Genomic DNA, 10,082 nt, shown 5'->3' with positions numbered 1-10,082 from the left:
TGATGGCCTCACTGGTCCCAATTACCCCTCACATCACTATCTGCCCCTCCTTCTGTGCATAACGTGACCTGACACCCAACCAGGGGTCACAACAAAACATCCACAAACACTGCTTGAGCAATTAGCAGTCGATTCGGGGCAGTCTACGAGATTTCTACTGGGACAAAAACAAGGGCTGGTTAACATACTGAAAATTCACTATATATTTGCAATGAATTTGATGGCAATATAAAATAAATATTGTTATAATTTTAACATGCTCACTTATTTACATTGCCATTATGTTTCCGTAACCATCGGCTTGACATTAATGCTGTACAGCGTTCATCTCGTCAGCTAAATCTGAGTATCTCAGCGAGTGTTGACGCTGACTATCACACCTGGAGTCATGAGTTTGAATTCAGGGTGTGCTGAGTGACTCCAGTCAGGTCTCCTTAGCAACCAAATTGGCCCGGTTGCTAGGGAGGGTAGAGTCACATGGGGTAACCTCCTCGTGGTCGCTATAATGTGGTTCTCGCTCTCGGTGGGGCGTGTGGTGAGTGACTCCAGTCAGGTCTCCTTAGCAACCAAATTGGCCCGGTTGCTAGGGAGGGTAGAGTCACATGGGGTAACCTCCTCATGGTCACTATAATGTGGTTCTCGCTCTCGGTGGGGCGTGTGGTGAGTGACTCCAGTCAGGTCTCCTTAGCAACCAAATTGGACCGGTTGCTAGGGAGGGTAGAGTCACATGGGGTAACCTCCTCGTGGTCACAATAATGTGGTTCTCGCTCTCGGTGGGGCGTGTTGTGAGTTGTGCGTGGATGCCGCGGAGAATAGCGTGAAGCCTCCACACGCGCTACGTCTCCACGGTAACGCGCTCAACAAGTCGCGTGATCAGATGCGCGGATTGACGGTCTCAGACGCGGAGGCAACTGAGATTCGTCCTCCGCCACCCGGATTGAGGCGAGTCACTACGCCACCACGATTGGGAAGAAAATTCAAGAAAAAAAAAAACTGTATGATTTAATAAAATCGATTAATTATCGTCATTATGCGCCTTTTTCTCCTCGTCTATGTAACAGTCTTTGTAACCTTCATCAATGCACGTTTTTGTCGGTGATTTCGTTGGCGAGATTAACACTGCTAATACTTCAGTATATACATTTACTAATATTATATTAGATTAGATTAGAAGGTATTCACAACAAAGACCGTTTTAATTAAAGGTTTATCGATTTTTCTAAATGTTAGAATATTTGATTAAAGTTTGGTCTGTTACAGTTTGACACATTTTAACATTATGAACTAAATTGACTAAAATGATACGAACGAAATATTCAAAGGACAAACTATGAATAATAAAAAATTTCAAATGTAAAAAATTTACATTTTTCCTCCTTAAATGTGCAAGGAGCCACTGACTATAAAAACAATTGTATATTTCATATGTATATCCTGTAAATAAATGTAAATAAAGCAGCGTTAGGCAGCGTGTTAGTCTCAAAATAATAGGCGTTGGTACTGCGACCAGTCGATACGGCACACCGTTTCACAGAAGTCATATGGGTTTAGAGCAACATAATGAGTAAATGATGACATCATTTTTACTTTTAGCTCAACTATCCCTTTAAGAATTGCTCTGTGTGCACAAGTGTGTGTGTGTGTGTGTGAGAGTGTGTGCGTGTTTTTGTGATTTACGAGGACAATTTTGTAAGTTACAAACTGGTAATTACAAGGGTATTATGCTATAAATGTGATTTATGAGGACATTTCTAGTGTCCCCATAATTCAAATTCAAAAATCATACTAAACAATGTTTTATTGAAAATGTAAAAATGCAGAAGGTTTTCTGTGAGGGTTACGTTTAGGGGTAGGGTTAGGTTTAGAGGATAGAATCTATAGTTTGTACAGTATAAAAGTCATTATGTCTATGGAAAGTCCTCATAATGATAGGTAGACCAACATGTGTGTGTGTGTGTGTGTGTGTGTGTGTATTTGCTCAGCACTGGTGGAGAAAATTATGTTGTCTTTATCCAGGCACCAATTTCCCAGCGGGCACCAAACGCTGGATTTTGGCCCAAAACGTTGGCCATCGTCATGTTTACAAAACTGATTAAGCGGCCAGTGAAAGTGCACCTCTTCTCTATGAACAATACGCTCGTGGATTACTAGAGACACAAATATAGGTTATGTATTCATGTCAGTTGACAGACACACACAAATGGACGACAGCAGACAGTTATCTATTTAAATCAATCTGTGGACCCGTCAATCCACTACGAGACGTGCGGCTGTTTGCTGCCGGATAATTTTCACACGCTCACACCGTCGGCTCTGAATGCCGCTGGTAAAGGTCGTCGTTATCACGCGGGACACATGAAAGAGCTGCAGTGTTGGTCTGCTGAACTGTGCGTGTGCTTTATTTATTTGTGAGCAGCTGCGTTTGCTCTGATAACAAGGAATATTTGAAATATTAATAAGCGCTTGTGCCCACACGGGCACATGTGTTCTGAACTGCCCGCAGATGATTAGCGCTTTTATTGCTTTTATTGCACGTGCAGGTATCAGGAGGTCACCGCAGGTGTTCTAATGCACAAATTAAGAGATGCTTATTGTGTGTCCTGGTCAATTTGAGTCAAGCTTTGTAGTATTTGGCATCATGCTGGTTGTAGCTCACAGCAACAGTATGACGAATAGACCTGCTCACGCTTCTAGATTCATCTAAAGCAGATCATTAGATCATTTGTGTTCTTCATAGTCTGTGTTTTGATGTATTTGCATTGTGATGTCAACAACCTGTTACTGGGGTGAAGTGAATAAATTAGCTTTTTTACTAAACCTAGTGAGTTGCCTACATAAGACGATCTGCCCGTGGGGTTGAAATATATCCTTAATTGAAGGGAAAACAAGTTTATATTTATTATCCCGTTGGCAAATATTTTAATCATATCTGAAGCATAAACCCCAAGTACGTTATGTCATATTTCTCAGAAAACAAGACTTCATTTCTTCTGCTTAATTTCTCTATATTTGTGCATGAAATCAGGAAAAGACTGAGAACAGAAATTGTGTTTTGCCGTGTAAGGCCCAAGAGGCGTGCTCCATTTGCAAAGCCTTTTCCAAAAAGTACACTAAGTAAATATAGCAGAAACGATTTTGTACTTTCTACATTGAATAAGTTGAAGCGTGAACTTAAAAATATTAAATCAATTGCACATTCAACCATGTAAAAATCAATGCTTTAACCTGTTGTTGAACGCCCCTTATTGAGCACAAAGCATGACAATGGCCTGAACTGAAATGGTTGTATTTACGGGACCCTTTGGAGTTTGGACACAGTTGTAGCATCTTTTGAAAGAGACACTTTGGACTTTATTTCACAAGTTTCACAATTAATATTTGTTGTTATTTATTAAAGTTAGAGAAGCTGAAGTTTATAATAATGGATATATTTTGTGCTGAACATGTTTTTATAATCTAATAAAACAATAATAAAAGTGCGAAGACACCCCAGAAATACAATGTGCTCAAAGTCACGAGTCTAAAGAAGTTTCGTTTCTAATCTGAAGATGATTTAATAATAAATGAGTTCCTGCAGCTTTAATCTCTGTCAAATCTCTGGAAGTGTTCAGAGTCAAATTAAGCTCCGCCTCTCAAGACGACACTAAATCTGACGGCACTGCTCGACTATTATGAATAAAACTGCGCCACATTTTTATAAACAGACGTTTGGAGACGGGCTGGTTTTGTTTATGAGACTCTAATATATCAGATCATAAACAGTTTTACAACATGAATGCTGCTCAGATTGCAGTTTGATGAAGAACGATGACGAAGGCGAGATCTCTTGTAAACAATGGAGAATATATCAATATTTCTCACATTTATCACTTTTATGGACAAAAAGTGCGATTGGATGTTTTTAATGAACGCTTGTCATGGACGATTGACCCAAGTGTGTTGAACTGCATTCATCTGGCGATCGTGTTTTCATAATAAAAGTCCCGTTTTGATATTGCATGTTTTCATAATAAAAGTCCCGTTTTGATATCGCATGTTTTCATAATAAAAGTCCCGTTTTGATATCGCATGTTTTCATAATAAAAGTCCCGTTTTGATATCGCATGTTTTCATAATAAAAGTCCCGTTTTGATATCGCATGTTTTCATAATAAAAGTCCCGTTTTGATATTGCATGTTTTCATTTGTACTCCTGCACAAATAACTCAATTACTGTTTCTGGAAGATTACTATCATGAAACAGAGATCAGATATCAATGTTGAACCTGTAGACCTTTGAAACAATGTTTAATTTGTTAACATTAATTATATTTATAGATGGTAAATTATATATTAATGTAAGCAGAGTGACGTATCAACAGGTTGACTTACAAGTTATTATTTATGATTGTTTGCATCATCATGTATTAATCCTAAAGTAGAAAACCTTGTGATGTTTACCTGCTTATTTCAGTACATTTAACTTGTAAATAAAATAAGTCCATTTTACTTTCGAAGCTGGTGTTCCCATTGAATAACTAATGAGCTTGCATGGATTCACTGATTGCAATTTACACTGTTTTTACTTTTCTACATTTTTTAAGTAAAAGTTACTGAATTTACTCAAATGTTTAAGTTAAAGTTACTCACTCAATTTAAGCAATAGTTAAGTAGAATTTACTAAAGTTTTATACCATTAAGACTGTCCTTTTCTGCATATTATGGCCCGTTCTACATAACACGGCGGCTCATTTCAGCTTATGGTGCCTTCACATACAACGAGCAGCGCGATTACATACAAAGTTAATGCAAAGAAGCGAATGATGCCAAGATGCCGGGCGGCGTGAATTAAGCGAATGGCACGACTCGAACACGCAAAATCGCGCAAGTTTATATTTTTCAACTCGAACGAAAAATCCGCATGATGCGTTGTCGCGAAAGCCAATCAGCATTGAGATTGTCACTGACATAGTAGTTGTAGCGTGTGTGGACACCCGGAATTGTGTGACACAACGTCATACATGTACAGAGACCGGACGAATAAAGCTGTCGCTTGGAGGAAAGTGAGAGAGGAAGTTGGACGACCTGGTAAGTTCTGAAAATATGCGCGTCTACTTGATTCCAGATATTGGTTGAACTTTACTATGAACAAGTCGTAGAAGCCCCGCCTCCTGTCCTTTTCTAGTAGAAGCCCCGCCTCCTTCACAGAGAATGCATTGCAACCAGGTCAACAAATATGTTCATTATTAACACGCTTTGATTTTATCCAACACCAAAAAGTTGGTAATAGTTTAAAATAAGTTTGTAATCGGTAACATAATTTTAAAAAGAACTAATAATGAACAATACTTTTACAGCACTAATTCATCTAGCTAAATATTAATTTCTAAATACACTAACAATGTTTTACTTTTCTTTTGTTTTTTTTTGCATTTAAAAAATTAGTTCACCCAAAAATTAAAATTCAGTCATTGTTTACTCACCCTGGTGTTGTTAAAAGTCTATATGACTTTCTTTCATTTTCTGAACACAAAAGTATCATTCAGAAGTTTAATCAATTAGAATACAGCGAAAATATCACCAAAAATAAAGCACAGCAAAGCAGAAAAAATGGCAAAAACTTGTGTTTACAGTATTCATTTGTGGCATGAGGCTCAGCAATGCCAAAACTGCTCCCGCCAACTCTGAAAGAGGCTGTTCTTTTCCACGTCTGAGAGAGCATTTGAAAGACTGGCTTTGCTAAAAAAGACTAGATAGATTAATACTGGCAGAGTCTGAGACGACTTGAGGAAATCAAAACAAACTTGCTCTTTTGGCACGTGTTCCGGCACATTAGGGGAAACACAAACACCCTCCGGTTGGGTGTTTGGATGGGGGATATTTATAATAATCATACTATGGTATTAGACTGTGGGACAAGATGGAATAATTTGGTTGTCCTTCTCCAGGATCGCGTCGAGCTAAATTACAGCAACTACTTCAAGTTTCACTTTTGCTTTTGGAACAAAACTGTTATTTCTATAGTCGTACAGAAAGAGAGAAAAGGCCTGCTTTGTGTACTGCACTCTCACATTACGGCTAAAACAGGGTCAGAAATTCACTTTTTTATTAAAGAGTTGATTTTCAGGGGCATATTTGCCTTTATAAAGGACATATTATAGCTTCTAACAATATAAAATCACTCATTTTTTGTCTGATATGAATAAATTTAATCAGTTCAATAAAAGACATTTTTAATCAGAGTAATTTCCCAAATACCTATAAAATTAAATTAGCATCAATTGTGATTTTACATGACAATATACTGTATTCAGACAGGCTTAGAATAAAATATATCATATATTTCTTTGCTCTCACATTTTAAATTTTGGGGGTAATTTTGCCCCGAGCCCTTGTTCATTTCTGACCCCGGTCCAAACATAAACATGCTTTGCAGTAATCCTCTGTGAATATAGTTGCCAGGGTGGTTGCTATGGTATTCGGGTGGTTGCTAGGGTGTTGCAAGGCTCAAACAAACAGTCTTGTTTTGAAAACACCACCGAACGCTTCACGTATAGTTGTCTCTGAACAGTGTTGAGTAAGTTACTTAAAAATACAGTAGTAATCCCCTACAAAGTACTAATTATTTCTCTAATCGTAATCAGATTACTTTAATAATTACTTCATTGGAAATGTATTGACATTACTTTTAAATACACCACTTTCTGCTCAACAATATTTCACCATGGGAGTGGTGGTGGTGTAGTGGGCTAAAGCACATAACTGGTAATCAGGAGGTTGCTGGTTGGATCCCCACAGCCACCACCATTGTGTCCTTGAGTAAGACACTTAACTCCAGGTTGCTCCGGGGGGGATTGTCCTTGTAATAAGTGCACTGTAAGTCACTTTGGATAAAAGCGTCTGCCAAATGCATAAATGTAAATGTAAATGTGAATTTCATATTTTTATGAATTATAAAAACGGGACACTTCGGATTTATCGGCAGATTTTAAAGCACTTGTTCAGTTTTGGTCATAATGTCTACATGCACTGGAAAATAGAGCTTCTAAACTTTAAAACGACACCTATTTTATGTTGCTCAAGACAGTAGTTATTAATATATTGTCCGGCGGGGTCCAAGTGAGATGATCCAAACAATTGCATCATCTTTAAGTTATCTTCAGCATCAAAGATTCTTCTGGAAGCGAGGGTTGTAGTTTTACGCTAGATTTACACTCATAAAGGTCTTAAAGAGTCAAACTGCATCAGACTTTTGAGGTCAATAAAGTCTCTTGATGATACTACATGACCAGCAGCACACATCCCTGTAGATTTATTGATCTGTTAGTAGGAGTATCTTTCGCGGAGATGGAGGCTACAACTCCAACCGCACTCCGAGAAACGCATGTGTTACAGGAAACAGCACTTGTGCTAGTCGAGTTTTACACCTGTCAGCAGAGTCGTGAGGGATTTAATGCTTTCATGTCTCAAATGGAGCGCTGATGGAGACACCTGATACTCAAACTACATGAACTACATCCCCACAGTGCCATATAATCTCATCGCTAGTGAGCAGTGAGCTCATCAGAAGACATTAACTTCTACAGCGGTACAATCCCATGAAACCACCGGTTACAGTGAACCGAGAGGAAAAACATCTCCTTGAGACGTCTTACACCAAACGTTGAAGTGCCACTTAAAGGTCTGGAACAACACGAGAGTCAGTAAATGATGATACTTTTTTAAACGCTTTATTAGGAAAGTTACTAAGTGGTACAGAAAGCTGCCACGTCTGTCCTGCAGTCGTACTTCTGCATTTCAAAGCCGCACCGTGTGATCCATAATGTGGGGGAGGAGGACGATTCTATCATGAAGACGCTAATGAGAAACACAAGAAAGCTACAGTGAATTCCCAGCTTCCTCCGGGTCAGAGATTCATACCTGCTGTCATCTATTCTTGTTGAAAGCGTGTGTATCAGGGCGTTCAGTCGCTGCCCGCGAGGGCTCTGCCGCTTCCGCCGGCCGCCTGACACCAAGCAAATGAAAGAGTAATATATCGCCTCTGCCTTGACCTCGCTGGAAGTGAAATAGAATTAAATAGATAAGAGCCGTCATATATTGTGGAGGGTGAACTATTGCAGACTGACTTGTCACGGTTATATGAGCTTCACATATTGATTACCACTCAAAACCACTTTCACGTGACCGCGGTGGCGTTTGGGTCAGCGCTGGCCAGCTGCACCTACACGGACACTGGACCGCTGGAATGAAGGAAACATCCTGTTCAGGTTGGACGTTTCAGAATTCTCATAGGGGAGCATTGGATCAGCGTTCTCGTTGTGCTTCCTGTCAACTCAGACCTGGTTTCCAGCCAGGATCCGAAGTTGCAATGATCCAACCAGAAGACCGAATTCCAGCCATTAATCCCGGTCACGTGCCACAACCATCAGCAGATCCCGACGAGCCAGTGGACTGGCACTTAAGAGATCTACAACTTAACGTCGAGGGTCTGTCTGCAGCCAAACGAACACTCGCTACAGAATTATTGTTTTATTAATAAAAATAAATTTTCAAGATGCATTTGTTAGTTGAGATAACTGCAATTATTACAAATTCCAATCGCATTTTATTCGGCCAAATAAGGGAATTTTAGGCCAATATATAAATACCATTAAGTGTTTTGTTTTTTTCCCAGTTGCATCAGAAAATGCATCTTTCTCTCTACGTTTTGGTCTTCCGTCCACACCGAGACGGCTTTTTTGATAGCAAAGCCAGAGCTTTTCGAAAACGCTCTCCCAAGTGGATACATTTGAAAATGGCGTCTTCGTGTTGTAGTGTGGACGGGGAAGACATCTGACGTATTTGTCATCATGTGATGCAGTCATGTGACCCATTCAACCCAAAACAATCAAGATGGCAGCCCACATTGTAGCGGCGTTATTGTGCCTGTTAAAGATAAACGTTACTTTGTACAGCCTTCACAACGCATTCCGTCAAACGCAACGGGACGTTTACTAGGAATTGCAGTTCGGTGACGAAACACGAGGACGACTGCGTTTCAGACCGAACATACGCAGTACGAGGATTGAAGTGATTTCATACATTTTAGTGTGGATGAGCAACTTTTGGAACATGCTTGAAAACACCGTGGACGAGAGAGTTTTCAAATGTATCCTGATTAATGTGGACGAAGCCTTGAACAGGGACGGATTACCAACCGGGCCAATGGGGCCAGTGCCCAGGGGCCAATGACTGCCAGGGGCCAATGACTGCCCGGGGGGGCAGGAAACAACGAATCTTTGGGTCAAAAATGTTTGGAGGGGGGCCCTTGGAGATAATTGGCCCCAGGGCCTTTGCAAGTCTGTCCCTGGCCTTGAAGGACTTCAAACTTCACAAAACAAGAAGTTGCAACATCAACATCAACAATAAAAATCCGTCCCTGGCCTTGAAGGACAAATCACAATGACCGTAACAAGTTGCAACATCAACAATAAAAATCAGTGAAATCATACAAGCTCATTAATTATTCAAGACGGAAACACCAACTTTGAAAAGTTCATGTAGCTTAACTCAAAAAAGCTAATAAATATGGCACGGTTCTACTTTAGAACTGAACAAACAATATAAATAATTCTATAATAAATGTACTTAATATTTTAAAGTCCATGCTTGAACTTATTCAAAGCTGAAATGACTTCATCTTTTCTGTTCTTGTTGTTTTCAGTGCAGGAGGTTCCCAAAAGATATTTTAAGCATATGGAAATATTTCAATATTTAAAATATATTTGTCATTCTTCCCCTGAGCGATATTTTTCAACACGATACACCCATGTTTGGAGGGTTTAAGGCAGAAATGTGACACTTATAATTTTATAAAACCAAGTTTACAAGTATAAGCTTAGACCTATAAGGCTGTCTAGATACTGTACTGAAAAGAAAGCAATAATTTGAGCAAGAACATAAGTTATCGAGTTGCGGGAAGCAGACTGGCACGCAGCAGCTTGACTAATTGCCCACAATTCAGGCAATCAGCAAGATACGGCATCCCCTCAGCAGGGCACTACAGACAAAACAACATCACATTTGGTTTCTCCGGGAGACGTGAATTAAGCTCTGAGAATCTCC

At 39.6% G+C, this 10,082-nt stretch overlaps 1 protein-coding gene across 1 annotated transcript in view; it reads right to left on the bottom strand.

Moving 5' to 3' along the window:
• Positions 1–10,082, bottom strand: part of LOC127634078 (receptor-type tyrosine-protein phosphatase mu-like) — a 360,097-nt gene that overhangs the window by 267,072 nt on the left and 82,943 nt on the right. The window lies entirely within an intron of this gene.

Source organism: Xyrauchen texanus, chromosome 41 (assembly GCF_025860055.1).
Source record: "Xyrauchen texanus isolate HMW12.3.18 chromosome 41, RBS_HiC_50CHRs, whole genome shotgun sequence".
NCBI classification, from domain to species: Eukaryota; Metazoa; Chordata; class Actinopteri; order Cypriniformes; family Catostomidae; genus Xyrauchen; species Xyrauchen texanus.
The sequence above is the reverse complement of the archived record's forward strand: the minus strand, read 5'-3'. Positions and strand labels throughout refer to the sequence as shown.